The following is a 24,817-nucleotide window of genomic DNA, read 5'->3' as shown; positions in this document are numbered from 1 at the left end:
AAACAACAAGTTGTTGTCATCAGGAAAATCATAATTAGTGTCATCAGTATACTTTTATAAGAAAAAACAATGTCATACCCAAAAATTATTGAGAATTTTAAAGACATTAAAACTTATATGTATGTATTTTATAGCTTATTACATCTTCTTCCATCTGGCGATTATTTGAGAACGAAAGAAAATAGAACATTTCGGACACCGTTGTGAGTGGTCAAGTGTCATTTTTCATGTCAGCAACCCTTCATATAACTTATCTCCCGTTTGTTAATAATTTGTTAACGTTTCTTGAAATTTGTTATTCCGGTTATCTACTGCGAGGATATAGAAACATCATCCATCGGCTTAATTTAAGAAAAACACTTATACAAACTGTCGGTTGATTTAAACAATATTATCGTTTCTACTTGCAACAATGAAACTTTCAAGTTGAATACACATCTGTAGATTTTCCGGTCCAGGTATTCAACGAAATCAGATGCATCAATGTAACACGATACAACCGTAAGTCGTCTCATATTTTTGCGCTAGTTCTGAATTTACATTTTTCTAAAATAATATTTACATATGAGCGACCATCTGTTGAACTCACTTTTAAATAAACCAAAGAGATCGTTTTGGAAGTTGAAACTGAAACCAGTAAATCGGGCTCCACATCCCTCACTTCGATTTAGTTTGTTTTGTTTCAATGTGCACACTCTTTGCTGCTATTTTTAAGCTCGCCCGGAATGAATAAGCTCCAGCTAAAGCTCATTAATAATCTTTAGTTATTGCATTCATAAATTAACTGTTTCTCGTCGTGACTAGCTCAACAATACATGTCAAAATATTCTTATTAACTAATTAAATTTTAATTAAACTGTATTATAGTTGGTAAAGTACTGTAATCAAAATTAATTTCGGGCTGGAATATAAAGCAAGGGTACCAACGTTGTTCCTAATATCGTTATAATTAACATCTCGATCTTCACGTTGGTGGTAATTTTAGTTTAACTTATCGGATTAACTCGACTTGGATGGCCCGCATCAGCCAAACCTACAGAAGCTTGTCGTAATGTAATTACTAATTACGATATGTGTATTTTGTGCACGTTTATAAGTATCAGCAATAAAAACACTTTTGCTTTTTACCATCTTCAACGATTTTTGATTAAATTTCTGATCAGAAATAAATAATTAAACCTGTTGGAGAAGCGAAACACATTTTCATACATTGATTAGTTCAACATTTCACATTTATTAGCTCGTTCATATGTTTTTGTTTATTAAAAAAAAACTTTAATCAGAAATATAGGAAGGTTAGATGATGGTTAAATATAATTACAGTGTAAATCAATATACTGTTAGAAACGAATCAAAGATACTTTTAACTGTAACACTTTTATTGATAAAATTGCTCGAAATAATTAACATTAAAAATAGCGGCAACTTCCCCCAGCGTCTCGTGATAACTGATAACTGACTCATCAGACTCATCACGATCTGACCAGCAGCAGATATCCAACACTTCCATAACATCCCTTAATGTGTCATATCATATCATCAAAAATGCATACTCTGAATAATAATTAGTTTAAATCTTTACGAACATTGTTTCTTATTAAATGATAAAATGATTCACATAATTATCCAACCTTTTTATCTAATTCAGCCTCAATCAACAAATTTTAATCCTTATTAATTTCCATTTTCTAACAATACATACATACATATAAACAACCGCTAAAAACTCATTTTAGAGTCGAATTTATGCGTTTAATAATAATTTAAATTTCATATACGTTTCAAATTAGTTATCACCATTGTTGTCGTACCTACGAGTATAAGACATAATAATATGTACTAAGTAAATTAATCATCCAAGTTTTCCTACACCATAATTTGTGCTTGTCTTAATTACCATCTCTTCAACTATCACTCATTCGCCAAACGGCCGTTAAATAATCAATCGGAAAAAATAAATTCTCTCATCGCATCTCAACAGAAAAATATTCATCCTACGAGGAAATAATGATTGTTATCATTTACAATTTTACCCGAATATCCTGAAGAATTGACACGCACCAAATAATATAAGGCAGAGCCAAAAGAAATAATTTTCTTGTGGCAGTTAGCGAATAATTGGACAAAAAGATCTATGACGTATTCTACTCCGGAAAAACAAGAAATGTCGTATTACGTTGAATTTACCAGGCAAACTAAGATCAAAAATAAATAATCTTGAAAAACGAAAAGACCAATTATTTACTACGGACTTGCATAAATAAAAATAATCTTATTTAAAAAAAAAAGAGAATGCGTGGTCCTCTGAACAACAAATAAAACAAGTAAAACTCAAAAGTTTTACGTTTGATACCGACTTTTATTGACGTAATAAATGCATATTCATGTATATTTCCAATACAAGTGATTTTATAATTAGAAACTTCTTGTTCTCGTCAATTATTACTACATTATTCCGTCTGTAAATTATACAGTAGAATAATTTTACTAATTAGAATTACTCACCGGAACAATTTCAGCTCTTGTTTATGTATTAAATAATTTTCCCACTTGTTACAATGCATCTTGCACCGTTTCCATTATTTTACTAACAATAATAATAACCATTCTATATTAAATTATTTTTAAACAAATTTTTGTATCAAAATATTTTTTTGTATCAGTCTTAATTTTTGAATAAAAAAATAATTTACGCAGAAGTGTCAAAATTGCAGTGTTCGCCAGGTGTTAATTTTTAATTTAAAAATTTATTTATTTTAATTATTATAATTGTAATTATAAGTCCTACTTTTCTAGAATTCTTAGTTTTTGTGTAGAAAATAAATAAAAATATAAAAATATAAAAAGGCGATTGAAACGTTTGTTATTGCCTATGGATGGGATATTTCACTCCCAATTATAAAACGGACCAATCATAAGACGTTCACGTTCAAACAATCTGGAATGTCGCTATTTTCTAAGAAAATTTCAAGTTTTCTATTACACTTAGATTAAAAAATTGTGGATAAATTGTGGATCGATTTGTTTTTAATAAAGATTGATTCTCGCAAATATTCCCTGTTCAATCTCATAAATTTTTCCTCTTGTATTTTCCGAATTATAGTCAAAGTTATACATATATTTTTCAGCGTTAATTTTCATTAAACATATAAGAAAAAAATATTTGTTGTGCATTCCCTCCAAAAAATTACAAGTTGATACGGTATGAATGTAACAATGATAATAGTGGAGTACGTCAGAGCGATCTCTCAATCAACGCTCGAGTGCTAATTATCTGTACTTATAGGGTCTACATGTGTGAAAATGACATTGTTTGTTCATCAATTTACACCCATTGTGCACCATTTTAGAAAACATTTACGCCTGTTACACTTCTGAATTGTTTGTAGAACGTCCGACAGTTGTTGATTCTTGTACTCGTTTCGAACCGGAGAGAAAATCCAGAGGAAAAGCAAGTAATTATGCAGCCCTTCTGCTGGTTTTATTAGGTCAACTGGAAACTAAATCTCGACTGAAACAAGAAACTTCCACTGTTAATATTGACTTTTGCCACTACAGTTTTTAATCGATCGAACCAAAAGAAAATTGGTAATTGTGTTTGAATGGTAAATTATAACATTTCTACACTAGATACAATAATATTATTCCCTGTGGCGTTTGAGAAACAAGCATGAATATACACTATTGTCAAATACTGACCCAGCAGCAGCTACTATAAATACCACCGAAAGCGTCGGAGAGACTAACTGGCTAAATTATAGAGAAATATGTACAGGAATTTGCAGTGATTGTGCAGTAGTGTGACGGTTTAACAACAATGGTACGATTAATTGTCGAGTTATTTGGCCAAGAACTCTTAACAAACCCTAAAATGAAAAGCAAAATATCGACAACAAATAACTTTTTTGTCTAGAATTCCTTTAAGTAGAAGAGCAAAAGACTGGAAACAATTCTCTTAACTATTAACTCTAATAATACGCGTTACACCTACAGCCCAGTAGAAAATTTTCAATTTTTTTTTTGTTTTGTTTTAGTCAAAAAAGGAAAAATTTAGTTACAAGAGACCACTTTTCTAATCTTTCCAACTCATATTGCAGCAATTCTTTATTCTTAACGGAATTAAACCGAATCTTAGTAAATCACGTGTGTACGTCCAGGATTGTTAAAACTATCCGAGAATAATCCGTTTAGATTGAATTGGTATCGGTTGCCTGCGGCGAATTGTGTCTCTCGAATAACAATATCGAGGGTCACCCTAAGATACTGAAAATAAGTAATTCATCTTTGTCTGTCCAGTGTGCATCTTAATTACGGTCTTGACTAATTTTCCGTAATATACCGAACAAAGAGATCATTTGTTGTTATGTCACGACGATGCCGCAAAGATACATCCATCAGTCCAAGTTTTCATTCCTGAAAGCCACTAATGGACGATAAAGTCGGATAGTTTCTGTTCAATTCAAAGCAAATGCGATTAGTCGAAACCTGACAAATTTTCACGTACTTAATAGGAACGAAGCGCCGTAATCATAATAACTAATTAGTCGAGGCTTTTATTGAAAAACGATGCCAAATCACTGATTAAATTTAATTAGTTTGTTGAGGCACGGAGCATTCTAGTTTTCTCACTGACAAAAGGGGCGCCTGAAATAATGTTAATGGGGGACGACTGCTTGCTTACCTTCAGCCATTTCCGGAGATGTTAGCGTGCATCCGCTTCTGAAAATCAAACAGAAATTGTTAGTTGAAATGCATAAAAGGGAGGAACGATTTAATATAAACCTCAAATTCTCACTTATTTCAAATAGTCAAACGAGTCACATATACCAAGTACATACATATTCAGACTAATATGCTTTTCATTGTGTAACGTATTTTTTTAAGACATTTATTGATGCATTCGCCTGATTGGTCACAACATGTCAATTTTGGTACGTTACTCTACCCTGATTGGTTTCGACACAATCCCATCACGATTTAGCGTCACGAATGAATGCATCTGCTTTTGATCTTAAACGTTCGTCTCAATTGTCTGCAGGTATACGTACATAACCAAGAACATTTTGCATATTTTATTAAAAAAAACTTTGTCGTTTTTCTCCTGGTCATTCGTTCCTCGAAACTGAAAACAAATTACTTTACAGATTACCCGTTGAGTCCCCTCGTTTTAATAAGAGGCAACTCATCTTAACGACTCTCTAGCAAAATCAATCCTCCTTTATCCTCATAAACTAGTTACTCTTTCGGTAATTAAATACTTAATATAATATGTGAGGCACGTCGTCCGAATGTAGGGTGTGTCGTTACCATTCAACATCAGAAACGTGTTCGAAGATGTTCACAAATCCTCTCTAACTAATGTCAGCGTTCCCTGAAGACCGCTCAGATCGGCATGCGACACGAATATATTTTCTACTCCACTTGCTCGTATCCGTTGGAGTAAATTGATATGTTCTAAACAGTGTTATGCCGTTAGATAAAAGCCACAGCGTCCTGAATTATTACCGCTAACACTTATGCAAAGAAAATCGAGCTTTAAATAAGAAAAGAGGCACTTGTTGGTCTTAATTCTACCTATAAGAAAAAATATATAGACGAGTTAAAATTGTTCGCTCGCAAACTCTAAGGATGCAAATGCATCTAATGTCCTTGCCGCAAACTGATAAACCTCCTTCTCTGGTATTTTTGATAAGGCCATACTGGAAATCAATTAAGGCGCGCCTAACATTGCGTACTCAATTATTCCTAGCATGGCATTTACAATATTGAAGCACAAAAGCTTCCATCATATTCTACGCCTTCTCGATATTAGTTGGGTACGAGAAAAAGGTTTGGTCTTTTTAATCAATTCAAGTTTGAAATCGTAATTGTTTGAGTTATTGATAAAATGTCGTCGGTACATTAGTAACCCCTATTATAAAGGACAAAATTTATTACAAACTGGAATCTATTTATAGAAGAGCTTCATTGTCAGTTTCTTTCAGCGACGAGTTTCCGAAGGCACTTTGCTGCTTTTACAGCGAAATAAACGCTTTTAATCGAAAGAGAATTAAAACTTTTTTAGAAAAATTTTATCGACAGCTTAAAGCGAAGTAAATGCTCAGTGTGATGACCGTTAAAAAAAGGTAGACCTAAAATCAACCTTTAGAGCTTTGACTGTCTATTTTCTATCAAAATCGTGACTAACGTTTCTATTAGTTGGGTAAATATAAAGGAATGGACGACTATTTGTATCTTAAATCGTCACTAAGAGCAAATCAAATAGCGAAATAAATTTCAATCGTATTTGTGTGTTTTCCTACCATCATAGCTGTAAGAAAATCGATTCAATAAGAAAAATACTCCAGGCACCTACTATTAAAAAAATATAAAAAAGTTGTAAAATGCAATTGCATTTTTACTTATGTCAATAGAATGCAATCACTACAACAAACATTTCTGCCATTTCCATGCAATGTTTAACTTTTCCGACTTTCCATCGTAAAACGTCACTCGTTTGATTTTTATCACCTGAAACATTGTTGTAACTTTACGACAATTCTAAAACTCCAATTACTTTGATAAAGTTTTTAAAAATAAAAACTTCTCAAGATCAAAGGCATTCTTCGCACATAATGAAAAGCAAATCGAATGAGACCCTAATACCTATATATCTCAAATCGTTTTCAAAAGCTTTTAATATAATAAACAAAATATCTTTCAGTCGTGAAACAACCGAATTTAGGCCAAATAGCCCCAAACCTTTTCTGTTGAAGAAAATAAAGCAAATACAGCTTTCTCTATAGTGTTGTATGTAAACCTTGTTCCCTACTCAGCGTGTCCGAAAATAATAATTAAATGTAGATGCTTCTTTTATATTCCTTACACCTTAGTAGGTTTAATATTCAAATAAATCTAAAGAAACGTAAAACATAATAATAGTGCAGACGAAAGTACAAAAAGTTTTATAAATCTCGGAGATAACCCAAAGTCCTCGACCACAGAACGACAACATTACTCAGTTTTTTTTCCCAAAAGAACAATCAATCAAAGTGACGATGCAAATTCGCACCCGATAATACAAATTAAATTCTTTCTCCAATATTAATAAACCTAAGGCATCGATTGCGACAGACTTACAGTATACACAAAAGCGAGAACGTTATCTTTCTGTTTTAATTGGGTATGGTAAGAGGATTATGTTCCTCATAAGCCAAATCACAACACCTTCATCCTGTTGTACGCGATCTAACCGTACCTTTGCTGTTATTACTCCCTCTAGAGTCATCCAAATGGAATTCGAAACAGACCACTTCTGAATCCCTAAACACTACAATGTGGTGTGTTATTAAACTGTCCCCTTTTAGAAATCCTTATAAAACACACCTAAAACTGCAGGCTAATACATAGGTTTCTTGGAGTAACTTAATCGTTTCTAGCAGACTTACATACCGATTTTCTTAAAAATTAGCTTTTATAAAAACAGAACGAATTAATTCCAAACATACTAACAGGTATTTTACACCAAGCTACAACCGCGTAAAAGATGAACCAATCAAAAGTGAACGTGACGTGTTTACCAAACGAGCTTTCGCATACGTTTCCCTCGGTAAAACCTGTCAAGTTGTCCAAATAAAAGCCACCAAACCGTTTAAAACGTCCCAAAAAATCTCAGCCCTAACAAGAATAGAACGTACTTAACTTTGTTTACTTGTTTACAACACCTTACTTTGAATATTAAACAAACTATCGAATAGATCCTCCATTTTTATCCTGTCCAGCACGTTCCACACAAAACACAAGCTTTACGTAATTTTTAAATTACCTCACACTTCGAGTGTAAGATTTTAATAACAATACCTTTTTACATAGACATTTTCCACTGGTCGGTACGAAAACGTCAATAAATGTAAGTGGAAATTGCCGGTTTCGAAGGTCCATCAATATTTATTCAAACTTTATGAGAGAAAATACATACAGGACGATACGAAATTAAGACACCTCAGATGCGATGATCAATAATAATAATAAAATGTGGAGATAGAAGCACACTTAAGGATCAAATTGAAAAACTCACTTTACAACGTCTTTGCCACATGCCGAAAAAATATTGCAATAATTTATATTATCAAATCCACGTTTATGAAGTCATATAAAGTATTTTTCAAAGAATAATATTTAACAAGCACGTTTTACTCCATTGATTTTACTAAAAACGATTCGCAGTAATTAATAAAAACAATGAAATTTAAAATTTTCACCGCCAGAAGGAGGAAGCATCAGATCAAGTGTTTGTTCGCTAGACAGTGTTTGCTTGGACCAAACATGCCTTTTAGTAGGAAGTTATATAAAAGTTTCACATCGTTTAAGTACGGAACTCCTAAGTAAATTTGTTTCTGAAGCAGGTCTGAATGGATGTACATACACGTATTGTTAATTATACACCGCTCCGATTGGATTAACATTATTAATTTTATTAGAGAACGAAGCAAATTTGCAGCAGCTTCTGTCTCAAGGACTTTTATTCAACTGCCTTAATAGAAAGACATGGAAAAGAGATAGGAGCCACATTTGCAATTATATTATCATATTATCATATTTATATGATGACGAATGAGCCCAAATGAAATAATGGTTCAAAGTACCCCTTCAACAGTTCATCTTTTTATTTCTTATTCTGCTAGCTTCGTCACGAAACATTTCCGGTTTTATCTCCTCTTTTCTTGTAAAGGTAAAGCAGTAAACTGCTCCGGAACGGCTTTTACTTAAATGAAACCAAAATATTATTATTTTCACAAATCAATGTTTATCAAAGACAGTAAATCGAAAAAACCTCGACGCGCGATAAGAAAATAAACACGTGCTCATTACTCTAATTAAAACTACGAAGACATTATAAACATTTGTGGTAACGTACCTACCTACGTGGTTCGTGTTTCCGACAAAACTTTTTGAGTTTTTTTAATTAAATCTTACTTGTTAAAAGAATTTAATTTAATTTATATTCGCTTGAAATACAAAAAATAGAATAGACAGCAAATAATGCCTTTTGACCCACGAGTTTTCCCTCGTTTTATTTAAGTATTTTTTATCTCTGTCGTGTGGCTTAATCTCGAAAAAATGTATTTCTTAAAAGCAAAGCACGTGATATATCTTATTTAATTGCCACCGTTTTCTTCCTTAATTATCTATTGTTCTCTGTGGTGTCCGGTTTCATTTCCTTTCGGAGATCGTGGCGACGCCTTCACCAGGATATCGAAGATTACTTTCTCAACCTTAACGTCCTGATAGATTTATGGCTGTTTTTATTGCGAGATTCGCACTATAAAGACCTCTTTTGATAGCTAATTCCGATCTATGTTGTTTGATTAAGAGATTAGAATAATATTAGATTTATTAATATGCTCTGTTTGCTTAACACTTTAAATATTAATAATATTTAATAAAATAATAAGAATAAACAGACTTTATTAAAGATATGATTAAGTCAAGTGTTATTTGAATTTGGTTGTGGATTTATCAGTGGGTGGTATGTACATATAATAGGAATTTAAAAACGTTACAAGTTTAAAAAGAAAAAGTCGAGCACGAGAGGTATTTATTTGGGTATTCACGAGAGGAATTTTAATATTAATTTTAAAAAAGAAAGGCAACCATTTGTAACGTACATAGTTATTTATGCGACGTGTAGATAAAATTTCCGTAAGTTTAGAACAAGATTGCTTGATAAAATAGTTTTTCCCTTCTCTAAACATCAAAAATTTTATACTACAGTTGGCAGGACATAATTGTATTTTATTTAGAAATTATGAATGAATGGTTAGTTGCCTTTCCGTTCCACAATTATTTTATTGTCGTGTTTCGCCTGGCTCTGTTCATGACAAATAAGTAAAGTTTTATTGTTTGTGATTATGTAAAAATATACGATAAAAGCTCAAGTGTGCTATTTTAAGAAAAATTTGTACCGGATTCTTCCGGATTCATATCTAAAGTGTGCTTTCGCCAGATTTATCGTCCAGTCCGAACGTGACTGTATTTTGTATGCGTACCCTTTCAGTTTCTTATTTTCAAACATTGCAATAAGAAAATAACATCAACATGTGCTTCATGCTATACTCTGATATATGTATGTCCTGTAGATACAATTTTTAAATATGAAATGAATTTTATTATCCTAATCATTCTGAAGTATATTTGAAATTAATCAAGTCTAAAATGCGAGACATTTTGACGTAACATGAAAGAAACAATGTAACATTTTAATCTGCGACGGTTGATAGTTGCGTCTTTTGTGTGATAGATATGATATTTGACAGGACTGTGTGCTAGTTTAATCGTTGAATTTTCATTGTTTATATTTCATGATGACATGTATCGATTAAACGTTTTATTTAGGCTGCTGGTGCACGTCAGCAACAAACAGCGATTATGGTTCTCTTTTATAATCATTATTAATGCTGAAAATAATGGACACCGTAAAATACAGACAGCGTTTATGTACTACGTCGCTACTTAACAACTGCTTATCTCTACCTTTAACAATTTGGTCTTAAATTAACGATTTTTAATTTTTTTAGTAGTAATTGGAGAAAATTTCACGAATCGATACAAGTGATTAAATTTCATTAGCCTCCAGCTAACTCCTAGATCACCCATCCCATTTAACTAGAGAACTTTGACATAGTTTACATTTAATTTCCAAACAGCTTGTTCAAAATTTATCTCTGTTCGATAATACGCTACAGAAGGACTAACATTTTCTTAAATATCCTTGAACACATTTTACATGTTTTGTTTTGTCGATATTTGGTGAGTATAAATAGCTCCAGACTTCTAAAATCAATGACAGTACGTTGTTTAGAGTTCTAAATTTAATTATCGCAACTTTTAAATAATTAATAAACATGACCCATGCCATCTTTGTTATATTCCCTTTGTGGTTCTTTTTAAGCTTTGTGTAAATATAACGTCGGAATTAATTCCCAGCAAGCTTTGTACCTTTGCTTATTATTAAATTTTGAATCTAGGAATGAGGTTCGCACTTGTCGATTAAATAATTTCAAAGACCTATTTTTTACATTAGTAGATTCCCACATTTTAACTGTAATAGCAAAGCAAAATTACATCTACTGAATTCAGTTGCTTCTAAAATACATCTCTAAGGTTTCTGTTTTCCATTTGTTGGGATGTAGAAAATCGTGAAAAAACATAAAAGTCCAAATCGCAATTAGAATGCATGGAAACACCTAAAACTCTGAGCTTTTTTGTTGTTGCTGTATTTCAGGTGATACGAATGAAATCCAAACTTGCTCAAACGCCACTACACTCAAATTTATTGTTGACATTTAAAATTCGAGCAAGGGGAAGTAATAAGCGACTTCCGTTTGGTACATGGTAAATAATTTTTTTACGTCGAGAACAGATATTAAAAAAGTTTTTCGTATGCTTTGTGCACATAAATACTGTGCAATGTTCATTAAAAATTTAAGCGGTGACAGTTGTATGTGACGAATTTGTAATTTGCGAGATAATCTTTTGTCGTCCAGATTACGGGGTGGATTAGCGCACGAGAGTAAAAAATCCAGCGCTTATATTAGATCGAGGAAACTTTGATGAAATTTTCCGACAAGTATACGCACGAACGACGAAATTATCAAGTGACAATTACACGACAGACTTGTAATTTAAGAGACGAGGATATTAGGTGTAATATACACTTTGCACCAATTAGAGTCCAAGGGCTGATGGCAGTTGGTTGTAATTTGCCCACATACTAATTCGCACTATTCGAAACTTACAGGTTTCGACAATTATACTAATTACAGGAAACGTGGAAGGCTTTTGCAATTAAAAAGTCGACAGGCGGTCTCTTTTGAACTGCTTTTCAACACAGAAAGGGCTCTTTGTTAAACTGTGAGAGTGTGCATCATACACAAAACTCTTTCAGAATAACTGTACTTTTTTGCTCCTACGGGTTTTATCGAATTAACAACTTGAAAATTAAAAAAAAACTTTTCACTAAATTGTTGTACTATGTACCTTCAATCAATACGATACACAATCAAGGTAAAAACAAGTTTTCTGAAAAGTTTATGTGGGTAATAGCATCCTTTCTAATCATAGTATCATTAGAGTGACAAAAAATATGTTGGCGTACTTTTCCAGCAGATATGTTGTTTGTCACAATATTACGTTACGTGTCTTCCAAATTTTATTTAATTGAATCGTTACTCACTTGTGTGCTCTAATCAATCGCTTTAACTAAGCACGCACATGCTTTGTTTTGACATTTTAATTGATAATCAATAAAGCAGGGGATGATTTGTGATGTTCTGTGTCACAAGAGACTCGGTTCATGTGACCCCCCACAAATGCAATGTTGCAAAATAGCACTAAAGTTTCATTTAATTATGGCGGTCGTTCCCAGAGCGTTTCGTCCGCATCAAGCCGACAAATTTCGTAATTATTGTAAATATGATTCGGTTCAATGTTTGATTTGATTAAAATTTAATTACACAACCGATGCGGAAATCGGTTATCAATTTGTGTAGGCGTGTCTGAATGTATCGGCGCGAGATTTAAACAATTTTTTTCAGAGTTTGTACAACAATTATGACATTATGACATTAGTTCATATTTACGAAATTGTTGATTTTTTCGGTATGAATAATTAATGACATCGAATCGGAAAAAATTCTATTTGAAGACCAATCAAATATTTAATATTCCAATGCACACATTTATTAAAGCACTTGCGTCAGAAGAGAATATTTTTTTCGATTTGAGTGTCGCGGATATTACCATAATTTGTTAACAATAAAGCAAAAAACTTGAACATTGTGATAGAAAAGTGATGGATAGCGTTGTAGTTTGTACAACGATCCAAATTTTTGTTGCGTAATATCAATCCCAAAGGACAGTAGTTGATTCGATTCTGAAATTTTAGAACCCTTATGGCTCATCCTTATAATAATTTACACGCAATTTCGGATTAAATGGAGTCGCACGAACCCATATTCTGCCCGTTCATAATTAAATTGAAACACTTGTGAGTAAAGGGCTCAAAAATCTGACGTAATTGTTTGAGCGGCGTCTAATTTGTTTGAAGATCGATCAGTTATTTTTAGATGCAAGTGTCGAAGATCATATTATAAATAATTAACTTGTCTATTATTCCACGCGTTCCGTAATAATGTTTACCACATTAAATGTGCGGCTTTGTTCCATCATTCATCAATAATTTTTATTTTGTTGAAATTATTGAGACGTTGAGCAGGCGCACTGCGTCAAAACACTAGCTTTTTTATAAAACAGACAGCTTCTTGATCGAAGAAAAATCGGTAAAATTCTGCGCCCTTAACATTAATGTAAAACATTCAAAATATCATTCCGGGACGTTCTCATTAAAATTCACTTAGTTGATGTGGATGTGACATGACGGTATCTCTGTCAAAAAGAAATGAAATTTTATTCCAATTTTTATTATTAGAAAAAAAAAAAGACGAAAATTTTATGTTGAAATGGCAAGGTATGAATAACAAAAAGTATACATCTACAAAATAGGTACTATATTCGCTCAGCAGTGTCCAACTGGAACAACCGTTTCTAACAGCTCTCAGGAAGACTGATCCAAGTTAGAAAAAGGCGCCGAAAATAAATAGGTATCCAGATGATGGATGATAAGTCGTAGAATGTAGTTTATACGAGTACGAGTATGCTATCATGCCTAAGATACTTAAATAAAATAAAAGTCAGACAGTGGCGTGCAAAATGCGATCTTGGGGATGCTTTTCCTGTAGAATAATTTATGTCAATTGTATCGACGGAAGACAAAAGAAGCAACGTTTCCGTGAAAAATCGACTTTCATATTTTGAATTCGAAAGAATGCATTTCTTGCGAGAAACTCGAAGATAATTAAATAATAGACTGTGGATTTAATGGACGAAACAACTTCCTGTTTTCGCCGATAATTCATCGCTTCCTGTCAATACAATGCACTCTTCGCTATAAATCGGCGCTGAAGCGCGGCTTTTTACAGTTATCATCAAATTGTCCCCACAGTCATATTGCTATTTTAATTTATTACTAATTTATATCGAGTTTATATAATAGCTTGATGAGGGCTATTGATTGTGAATTATTTACGTTTAATTATACCATTGTCAGTAAGGTGACTTAACTCTATAACTGGGCAAATCTCATAAAACTGAACGTGTTAACATAAAAACACGCATTAGGTCAATCGCTACGTCTGTTAAGCCACAATAAATTAGTTATTTGTTATTCTTCCATTCAGTTTTTTACATCTCATATAACAATACAACAAATTATCTGGTAATAATGATTTTAATTCACCTAGATGGTACGATGAAGGACAGCGCTAAAAATTCTTTAATAAATAATTAATTACTTAAAACTTTGACAATAGGTAGGTATAGGTAGGTGTACATTTATTAAAAATTCTTTTCGTTGTCTATGCCACCCGCTAAAATAAAATACCCAAGTTATTTTTCTTTTTTCTATCCAGAGTTGATTGGATTATGGTGAAAGAATCAAAGAAATGTTTTGAAAAGAAGCGACTATTTTAAAATGTTTGCGATGCAATATGAGCTTACGGAATGAAAGAGTTTATCTTTCTCTACCAGAACGTTGCGAATATTCGACTAGAAATTTCAGAGGTGCAGGGCTTTTCAACTAAATACCCTGGAGTTTTAATTTACGTCTTTGAAACACGTTTGCGATTTATACGAAGTATGGGTACATTCAATTTGATGTGAAATACATACAGGTATAAAAGTCAGCATATCTTAGAGCTTTAGTTAAATGTTTAGTGTTATAATTTTGTGTGTCAAATTCTTCGAAAATACCGAAATGATTTATGGCACGTCGGCAACGAACTCGGTACCTAAGTAATAATTACCTTTCCATTTACACATTGAAATTAACCGATTCAGAGCAAAGTACACAAACACGCACCCATTAATGGCAAAAAACTGTAAAAGTGTTTATTTGGAACTTTGTTTGAACATTTATTTCTCACCACGCCGATAATCATCACGCCAAAAATGAGTCAAGCATTCCGTTTTGCTATAAATTTCGTACCATTTTGTCTGTCTTAAATCAAAAATTTCAATATTTATGCAAGGATCGTTTAAATCATCAACAAATACTCCTCCTATCTTCCAGGCGCAAGTATCAAAAATGGAGTAGTTCTCCCATGGCGCCAAGTTTAAAATTTGCACCATAAACGCATGTAATTTACAGCTTCTTATCTATGTTTTTTCACTAAATATTTTGGCGGAAAGTGACAGTGACGAAGGTCGCGAATAAAATTCCTGTTTGGGTTCGCTTTCGTAATACTTACGATGTGATGCATCCGATTACGCGATGCCACCGGCTGTACATAGAATCGTTCCCTTTGTTGTGGCAGTTTAATTACGTGCTAATTTAGAGGAAACCAATCCATACTCTGGCGGTATCGTCAAAACACATTAATTTACACGTTCACTGTGGATTTTTGTTGTGAGAGAAACGTAGGTAACTTTGGCAACCAAATTTCCAGCACCAGTTTTTTGATCGTTTACTTCCGCACCATTACGACAAAACCTCACCTCGGTGTTCCCCCGAAATCACCGATTTTTCCTCTCAGCGCCTGAACGGAAGGAGCAAATCCTGAGCGGGGGCGACGCAGTTCAGCATGCTCACGAAACGGACGCCGGTAGTCAACTGTTCCGTCCGTCGCCTCCTTGCTACCATGTTTTCACATTGGCCTGCGCGATTTTCACCACTCAAATATTAAGAATAAATGTAATGATGGCAGGGTGGCAGGTTGGGGTGTTTCGACAATTTAAATTTGGTGTGTGTGTGTGTGTGTGTGATTTGAGAGAGTGCATAAACGCAACAACACACCTGAACAACATTCATCCTCAGAAAGTGTTGGCAGTCGGATTTCAACTTTTTCAATTCACAATCACATCGTATATTAAACAATTACGTTGGGAAAATTGAATTAACACCAACTTGTTAGTATTATTACTTAGTAAGTCAATTTGATTATCATTTAGCGGTGAGTGCTTTAAAGTTTCTCTAAATTTAGTGGCTAGAGTTATGCAATTATGTACTTCGACAAGTGATGGATGATTGATTTTTAAAAGCAGCTTCTCTAGCTGTAAACGCAAGGCCCTCGTGAGCTTTCCACACCACTTTGTAATTTTGTAACTAATTTGATAGGATCTCCAAGGTCACACGTTTAATTGAGCCAATTCGGCTTGTACAGAATAAATTAGATTTAAAACTGTTAAAACAATTTAATGGCATTAGCTTGAGTTTTTATTAAATTTTTATCCCAAGTGTAGGTACATACATGAAATCTAATTGCAATACCTTTTATTTGCTGTTGGCTTAGTGTTACAAACATAATCGTAGAATTTCCTTAATCTAGACGTGATAAGACTGTTGATGTGTCGAGTTAAGGCAAGTTTATGGGATTCACACATTCGAGATTGTGCGCAGTCTATCGATTTATGAGTTTGGCTGTAATTTAGTGCATTGGTTCACTCTGTAGACTTTTATATTGAGAGGCAATGGAAAAATTTTCTCAATGGTCAGACAAATTTTTCCACTTATCGGACAAAAACGCTGTTGATTTATTACCAATTAGGCAAATTCGCTGTAAAAGTCCCTCGCTTTTATTACTCCAATTTCCACTTAATTGCACGCAATAAGTCGTAAAATGATCTTCCTTACCGTATTTATTCCAGCAGTAGACATTTAAACGAGTCATCAGAATTAGAAAAGTGTAAACACATTCTCTTTGAAACGAGTTGTAAATCCTATGTTTGTCCACTATAAGCCCATCTATTATCCTAAATTAAGTAAATTCGTTCCCACACATACACAATGCAAAGTTATAAAAAAATTATCAGAAATTCACCCTATTTGTCTATCTTTGTTTTCTCTCTGTGAAGAACTACATTAATTGCTGTTATAAAGAAGTTTCGACTGTCCTGTTTTAGGGCTCTCTCGGGGAGCCTTATATCGACTAGTCGTTCAAATTTGAGCAGTAAGTTAATCACAAAGCCACGGAAAACTCCTCTGAGAATGTTATTCACATGTTGTCAACTCAAATCACCTAGATAAAGTTTCATACTAAATGACGACGAGTTATAAAATGTTAAAAAGTTTGTGTTAAATGTTTTAATTTGCGGCTCCGAACGTCTTTCGAAAGCGCACCATCAATCAATATACGGATGCCCATATCATTAAATTCGCTGACGTCTTTGAAAATCCTTCCCGGATATTAAATTTTTCATGTGACAACTCTCAGTTAGGATAAAAAACAAGTTTCAATGAAGGTGAAAAAATTGAAACAGAAGATTATTAAATAAAAACCTGATGATCAATTTTCGGTCGAGACTCTCGTTGATTCTATTTGTTAGGTTCTTGTTTGTCTCTTTTCGCCAATATCAAAAATACAGATACTGGAAAAGATTAAAGAACTACGGGCCATGTATCTGGACGAATACTATAAAAAAATCTACCAAAAATATATAAATGGCAAATTTCACTTATCTCGCTTTCCCATTTCCTTTCAACTTTCCTCTAGGGTTGGATAAATGTGAGCGATTATAGTGTTCGAGATGGTAATGCACGTTATCGTAAGGTTTCTTTTGAGCCTTTTTAATGTTGATAAAGTTTGTTTACGGATGTGTTTTGTAAATGGGGCCTCCACCCAAACTATGCTGAATATGTACAACGACAATCATGTGAGTCTGCAAAAGAGTTCAGTTATCCATTAAATAAAAAAACTTCAAAATCTCTCGTCTCTCCTTCTCGCATCATTTTTAAAATTATAATGTAAAGAAACCGACGTTGAATTAATTTTCTCATTATATGTAGATGTGCCGTAATTTAATCTCTACAAAACCGAGAAGCTTTAAAGAATTCCAGTACACAATGCAGATCTCTTGTAATATTGCAATTTAATTTCAATTTAACTTCTATCCAGACTCAAATTCAATTTTAATATTGTATACAGACTTAAATTCTCTCGAAGTCTCCTGTTGATACGAGAAATACTTGCCAGTTTAATGGTCACAATGTATTTACATTCCAACTACATTTTATACATTTTGCCTATTCTATTGTTAGTAGGTGACTAGGCGCTTTGTTTGAGTAATACATAGTTTAAAACAATTGGGTCTTGTTAATTTTTTGCACATTAAATTCGACATGGCAAAATGACATCGATGACATCATCTTTTGCTTTAGATTCACAAAGATGTTAATTTTTTTACGATCCTACTCGGATCAACTGGAACTCTGCACCTACGTAAGGATGACAGAAATTATTCTCTCCCAGTGTCTGTACCTACTCCACTTCTGAATTAGATTATCTCTGTTAATACTGAAATTTAATGCTCGTGACGTTAAATCAATAATTTATAATTTAAATTAGATTATTAAATTCTGCCTTCGATCTAAAAATATTAATTGTGTTGATGATGTTCGACAAAAGAAGGATCCGTAACGTAATAAAACTCCTAATTCACCAAACGAAAGTGTCACTGTTCCAATTACGATAGAATCTAATAATACTATCCGGGATGATGAACGGCTTCATTATACTTTCGACATGGCCGATTAACCCACGAAATATATCAATGTGGGAGTGTTAAACAAACTCATACTAATCATCGCTAAATAGACGAAAACTTTAATTACAAATGGCACCTGCGCCGATGAGATCAATATTCGAAAAAACTGGAATCGTGAGAATGCGGCTAAATTTTCGATAATTATAGATACACATTATGGAAACTCGTCTGTCAGCCAATGACAGAAATAGCCTCGAAATGTATTTACTCTAATAATAACGCAGAATTAGGCGAAATTCCGCCGACTATTATATATTACGCAAAGTCGCCAGTCATCCTTTTCAGAAATAAAAACCATTAAGAGCCTGCCACACATCATTGTGGAAGTACTACATAATGTATAAAAATTATTATTCTGTATATACAATACATAATGATTTCATCAATACCTGTTTCTAAAGTTTGGTGAAACAAGCTAGATTATGGAAAAAAATTCACTTGAAACTTTTAAGAAAATATCGGAAGCAATCTACCACCTGTTTGTTTTCAAAACTTGATCCACTCAATCATTAGCGAAAGTTTGCTGAGGCCACTTTTGCCAATTTTATCCGTTGATACTTGAGGTTGCAAAGTTTTAAAAGAATAAAACTGCATAAAGGAATTAATTTCGTGTAGTATGCAAAGCAAAAAGCACAACGTAAAGATGGACATGATAATTGTTCAAGTTAATGACATAATAATTTTAAAGGTTTATAAATCGGTTTCAGCAAATCCTTCACAAGTATAGCGTTTAAATTTTAATGATTCATCGAAATCGTTTTTCAATTTGATGAGTAATCCTCAAATTTAACTGAGCCATTTTAAATTCAGCTAAAACAATAATTCATCTTTTACAGAATAATTTTTTGACCATCAAACCTATTAATCTTCCGGATTGAAAATCTCATACGAATGCATACATAAAAAGTATATACTATATTTTAGAGGCAACAGTTTGGAAACGATCAAAGAATCAGATAAATAGCAGATGATGAGTGAAACCATCAAGCGCATGTTTTTCATTCATTTCTTTTCATTCTGGCAACAATACAAGTCGATTATTGAGATTTATGTTGCGAAAAAGATTTTCAGAACCGAAATGAAAATTCAGCATTAATTTTTTTGTGGTAATTGGAACAGTGAAAAAAATGCAAATGAACGATTTGTATAAAATCAGTGATGCACTCGTAATTACAGAGCTCTAAAGTAATGACAGTAATTATTATCCTTGCGTTTAAATGAATGAAAATATTTAGGTAATTTTGGCGCCAATAAATCAAGTCCATTTTTCCAAAGTTCCGCATGGCTTCTTTGAAGATCGCCAATCGAAAAAGAAAATCTCTTGTCTTTGTCCTGATCAGAGCTTAATTTCCCGGAAAATTTCCCTTGTTTATGTCGTCCCCAATCGCATCAATACCGCCCGTAATGAAACATCAACCCCATCTATACAATTTGATTTTTTGCGCACCGTTCTGTGATTATCAGGAGCTTTTTGCGCTCTCCTCCATCGGTTAGTTGTGCTGGTGACGTTGCGGCTACGGTTGAAAGGTGGTTTTGATGGTATAATGCAAGAGGTTGCAACTTGGAAATTGATGATTTCGGAAATTTTAATTGGAGAAATTGCGAACGCCACTGCAAAACTCGGAGGTATTCGTCGATCGAACGGTGCCAATTTTATGAAGCCCTTAGGATGCTCAAAGCTTCCTCTTTTGAAATGAGTTTGCTCTCTTGGTACACTTCATCAATAAGGGCGGTCAAGCGCAGGGCATTTTTACGCCACTCGCTCACTATTTACATTTTTCTTTGTGTTATAAACCAAAAAACGGCAATAAGTTGCTGCTACTTATTGGAATTAATTAAAAAGGGTGAAGCAAACATTTAAGTTTTTTGCCATCAAACGATTTCTTTATTTACAAATTCTAAAACCTTTCGTTTCCTTCGCGATCGATCCAGAAATAACGAACTCGGTTTTTCTTTCAAATATTTGCGATCTTTTATATTAATATTTAAAACATCTATGTTTCTTATCGGTTCTTTTGTCGATTTGTCTAATGAACAAAAAATCATTTTCGAAGTTTTGCTCCTGTTATATGCTCGTTTAGATGTTTGCATTTGATTCTTTAGGAACTAAACTCCTTCCCCAACTTTATAGAATGGTAAATTCAAAAAGAATGGAACCGAAAACAATTGCTTGTTAAAGTAGAACGAACCTTTATAATAACACTGATAACACTGATAAGTGATAACATGTCAGAGTCTCTGAACTTAGTTTTATTTTAATTTGGTAAAGAGCTACTAGTTACCGAAACAATGTGTGGCTATTTATGATTGTGTGCATTCATTATTATGTATTTATAGGTCTTATTTGATGCTTAAACAAGAAAAAACGATATCTAAAACCAAACAATTTTCTGCTACGCTGTAGTTTGGTTGCAGAGTTGCTTATTTTCAATTAACCGTCCCGGATTTATCTTCAAATCCGTTAATTTTCTCTGATTAAAATTCATCACAAACACGCTATTGTTGATCGGTGGTATTTTCGCTTTTCTATGGCTAAACACCCCGATCGAGGGTTAAACAGGCAATTAAAATGAACATGAGGGTGTCAGTGGTTTTAATATAGTATGTCAAGTTTTATTTTATTACTGAGGGTTCATTGTTTCTCTCCATATGGACTCGTAAACAATATTATTTTCACTGGAGAGAATATAAATATACGTTAGTTTTATTTTACATTCATATTTCATCGAATAACAGGTTATAAAAATTTAAACAGAATTTCCTGAAATTAAGGAAGCGGTTAGTTGCAATGTTTTATTGTGGTCCAGCGGCTTAGTGTTTTTTAAAATTTGATTAGATACGTTGAAGATGCGCATACTTCATGTTATTGTTTCTAGATGTAAAAATTCTAATGACAAAAAAGGTTCTCTGTGGAGTAGGACAATTTTTGATGATACTAACTGATTGAAACGTGAACTGAGCCGTAAATTTTTGATTACAAATTCTAAAAAATTCGATAACCAATCAAAAATAATGACCGGTATGGAAAGTGTGCTTGTTTTAATATCTCTGTATCAAATGATCACGCTGAAATAAATCTTGTTTGTTCAGTAATTCATTAAAAAATAAAAGTTTGAAAGTATGTTGAGCCAAAAACAACATTTCTCGCTGAAACTTCAACACCTGTTTCCTTTTCGTCTGATTCTTTTAGATTATCATCCCAAAAATATGAATTATTCATAATTTATTTTAGTAAACTGTGAAAATTGAATAACCCAAATAAGTTGAGTAAAGACGAGGCTATTGAAAAGATAAACAGCTTCAGTAATTTTTCGTCGAATTGCCTTCTGGTTGCTTAGTTATAAACCACGGATTAACTTCGTTAGCGAAATATTTACTTGATTTCCTATTAGACTCTGGCTACATAATATTAAAAAAGAACTTTGCGAAATTTCATCAAAAGGTAATGAATTACACGAAAAATACAAGCAGAATTTTTTGCCGTTAATAAATCCTCTAGTCGTAAATTCCCCTCGGATATTAAACGAGAAGCGCACTTTGGATTAAAAACGTTTTAAATAAATACATTATCTAGTCGCGGATTCTCATCCGATCAAAAGAATAATATTAACACTTGTACTAATTAAAAACAAAAATGTTTTTAGGAGGGAAGGATGGATGTTTACTAAATTAATTAGGTAGGTGGAAGAAGTTTTTGTCAAAGGAACCGTTTTACGTCCTCGAGAACTAATTAAAATTCTACAATGACTCGAGATTGAAGCAATTAAAATTTTTATAATAATTATTTTAAGATGACTTTTGATTTATAAAAATTAAGAACACAAATAACTATTTGTTTTTCTTAATGTAAGTTGTAAATGTTGACGAAAATTTTCTTCTTTTTATTTTAACGAGCTTCACGTTACGTATCTGTCACCGAAACCTATAACCCATCATGTTTTTACACGGCGAGTGCCAACAGAATCAAGTAGATGACATTCACATCTCTCACAAGATAAATGCTGCTCGTCGTAAATAAAAATTTGATGTCATTATTATATGACACCCTGGCTTTAGCTCATGGATGTGTAAATTAAACAAGGTAAAAGAAACGTTTACGAATAAAATTTATTAATGTGAACCCCGAAATTAAATAACAGACATCATTAACAGACTATCGGCCTCGCAATGATTTATCTCGAGGACTTCGAAGATAAATCCAGGAGGTAATAAGTGGATGTGCGCAAATCCTATCGGATCGCAAGGACCATTGTTGTACCGTTGCTAAGCAAAGCCGTAGAACAACCTCGCCTACGGCTCGGGTGTTGCGCCCCTGGCGCAACCTCTCCCTCGTCCACCTTGCCCCCCCTTCAACCCCCTTAATTTTATTTTGTCACGAAGCACAACTTTGAAGCACTAAAAAGAAACCAAATAGTGCACTTAGAGTTGCCTCTGACTGTCTAAAGAGGGGCATTTGATAGTTGAAAAAAAACACTCACTCCCCTATGCACAGACTTTATAGAAATGTTCCTTTGGTCCAAGTCAGAAAGTTTGGAAAAATTGTATTTTAAATGGCCGTCAAACTGACGATGACGTCACAATCACGCCATAGTCCGATGCAAATAAAATTAACGTTCGAATGGGTTTTGGACCGCAAAGGTGTAGCACCTACCTTTCTTAAATCGAAAAATGTGTCTAAGGCAGTCATTTGAAACGGTATTTCCTAGGGTATGTCTGGGGTATTCCATCATAAACGCGCGGGTGGTTCGTGGCGCCGGCACGTCAACTTACCGCTCGGACATTCAAATTCACAAATATTTCACAAAACAGATTGCGCATTTTGCACTTTTGGACCACCCAGCACGACGAATCTCTAGTTTCGTTTGATTTTCTGAGAGATAACAACAACAACAACACCGACTGTGACAATCCCGCGGTGACAACTGTCAAAAGCAGCGCCCAAATTGGTGCAAAATCAAAGCACTTTTGGCAATTTTTTCAAAAGTGTTATTTCAGGCATTTATCAAACTTTTTGAGCAAAATAACTCTTCTTAATCTTCTTAAAGAGTTGATTTTAATGACGTTTCACATCTTTGAATCGAATCTATAGTTTATCGATTTTTTTTTCTTTTAAAGTCACGCAAAATTTGAATCGCGGAGTGTTAGTAACTTGTTTTTCACTTAATTATTGGCTGGAAATACTATATCAAATAATAATTAATGAACTGCTTTCAAAGCCATCTTGAACTGCGAATCATTAGACGACAAAACAAGACAAGCACGTGGGAGAAAAATTTAGATAAGTATTGATCAAAGTTGGTAAAGTTTCAAAATAAAATCAAAAACTTTATTTGCCGCGAAACTTTAAAGCACTCTGATACAGATTTCAACACTTTTATTTATATTTTTCGCTACTGCGATTTTATTTCCCAAAACTATAGAATCGAGCATAAGCTTTAAGGAAATTTCTTCTTTTTCTACCCCCCGATGTAATTCAAACCGCCCGTGTTTTATTGAAAAGTGCATACCCCTGATACCTAAGTTTCGCTCGCTTGGCAAGTTTTTGTCTTCCATTATTATCAGCCGGATATTAATTAAGGACTCACAACTTCTCATTAATTATTAACATCAAGCGCTGTCAGCCGTAATAACTGGATCGTTTTATTATTCCAACAATTTTAAACGACTCACTCAAACATCCGATGGAATATGATACTTCAGTCATGAGATCTGATCACTGAGAGACAATTTACATTCGCAAAAATCTCAGCTATGCCACTCGAGTTCGTCTCTACTCTCTAATCAAACTGAATCGTTGTTTAAACTATTCAATCAAATTTATGCAAAAATGTATCGAAGAATTTATAAATACATCAATAAGCAAAATTATATATTTTGGCCTAATATTGCCTCACAGAGGCCGCCACCAATGACAAGAGTCAGAGTTATGCCCGGAATGGGATCGATATGGAATACCACTTGACGCTCGGTTCTTACCTCAAACGAAAATGTTCAGGTGGGCTTTGTTGTGCCTGAAAAGAATAACAAACAGAATGCGTATTGATTGACTCTCGGCCTGGTTAGTGAACTTGTGGCCCGGTTTATTATTTTTAAACTTCCAATAATATTCCAGCGTAGAATACATAATAATCTCGCGATTATCTTGAAAGCATGACACGGCTTGAAGATTAAGAAGTTAAGC

General features: G+C 33.4%; 1 protein-coding gene across 2 annotated transcripts in view; it reads right to left on the bottom strand.

Annotated features, from left to right (window-relative positions):
- Positions 1-23,424, bottom strand: part of 5-HT7 (5-hydroxytryptamine (serotonin) receptor 7) — a 31,291-nt gene extending 7,867 nt beyond the window's left edge. The window contains exons 1-2 of one of the 2 annotated variants that reach the window (XM_015983437.2): positions 23,288-23,424; positions 4,682-4,719 (exon numbers count right to left, since the gene is read on the bottom strand). The gene's annotated coding sequence lies outside the window, so the exon portion shown is untranslated. Of the gene's footprint in view, positions 1-4,681; positions 4,720-15,344; positions 16,009-23,287 lie in introns of those variants that run through there. The other variant, XM_008200205.3, reaches the window with a different exon arrangement.
- Between the last annotated feature and the right edge of the window lie 1,393 nt (positions 23,425-24,817).

Source organism: Tribolium castaneum, chromosome 2 (genome assembly GCF_031307605.1).
Source record: "Tribolium castaneum strain GA2 chromosome 2, icTriCast1.1, whole genome shotgun sequence".
Lineage (NCBI taxonomy): Eukaryota > Metazoa > Arthropoda > Insecta > Coleoptera > Tenebrionidae > Tribolium > Tribolium castaneum.
This window is presented reverse-complemented; position numbering and strand designations above follow the sequence as displayed.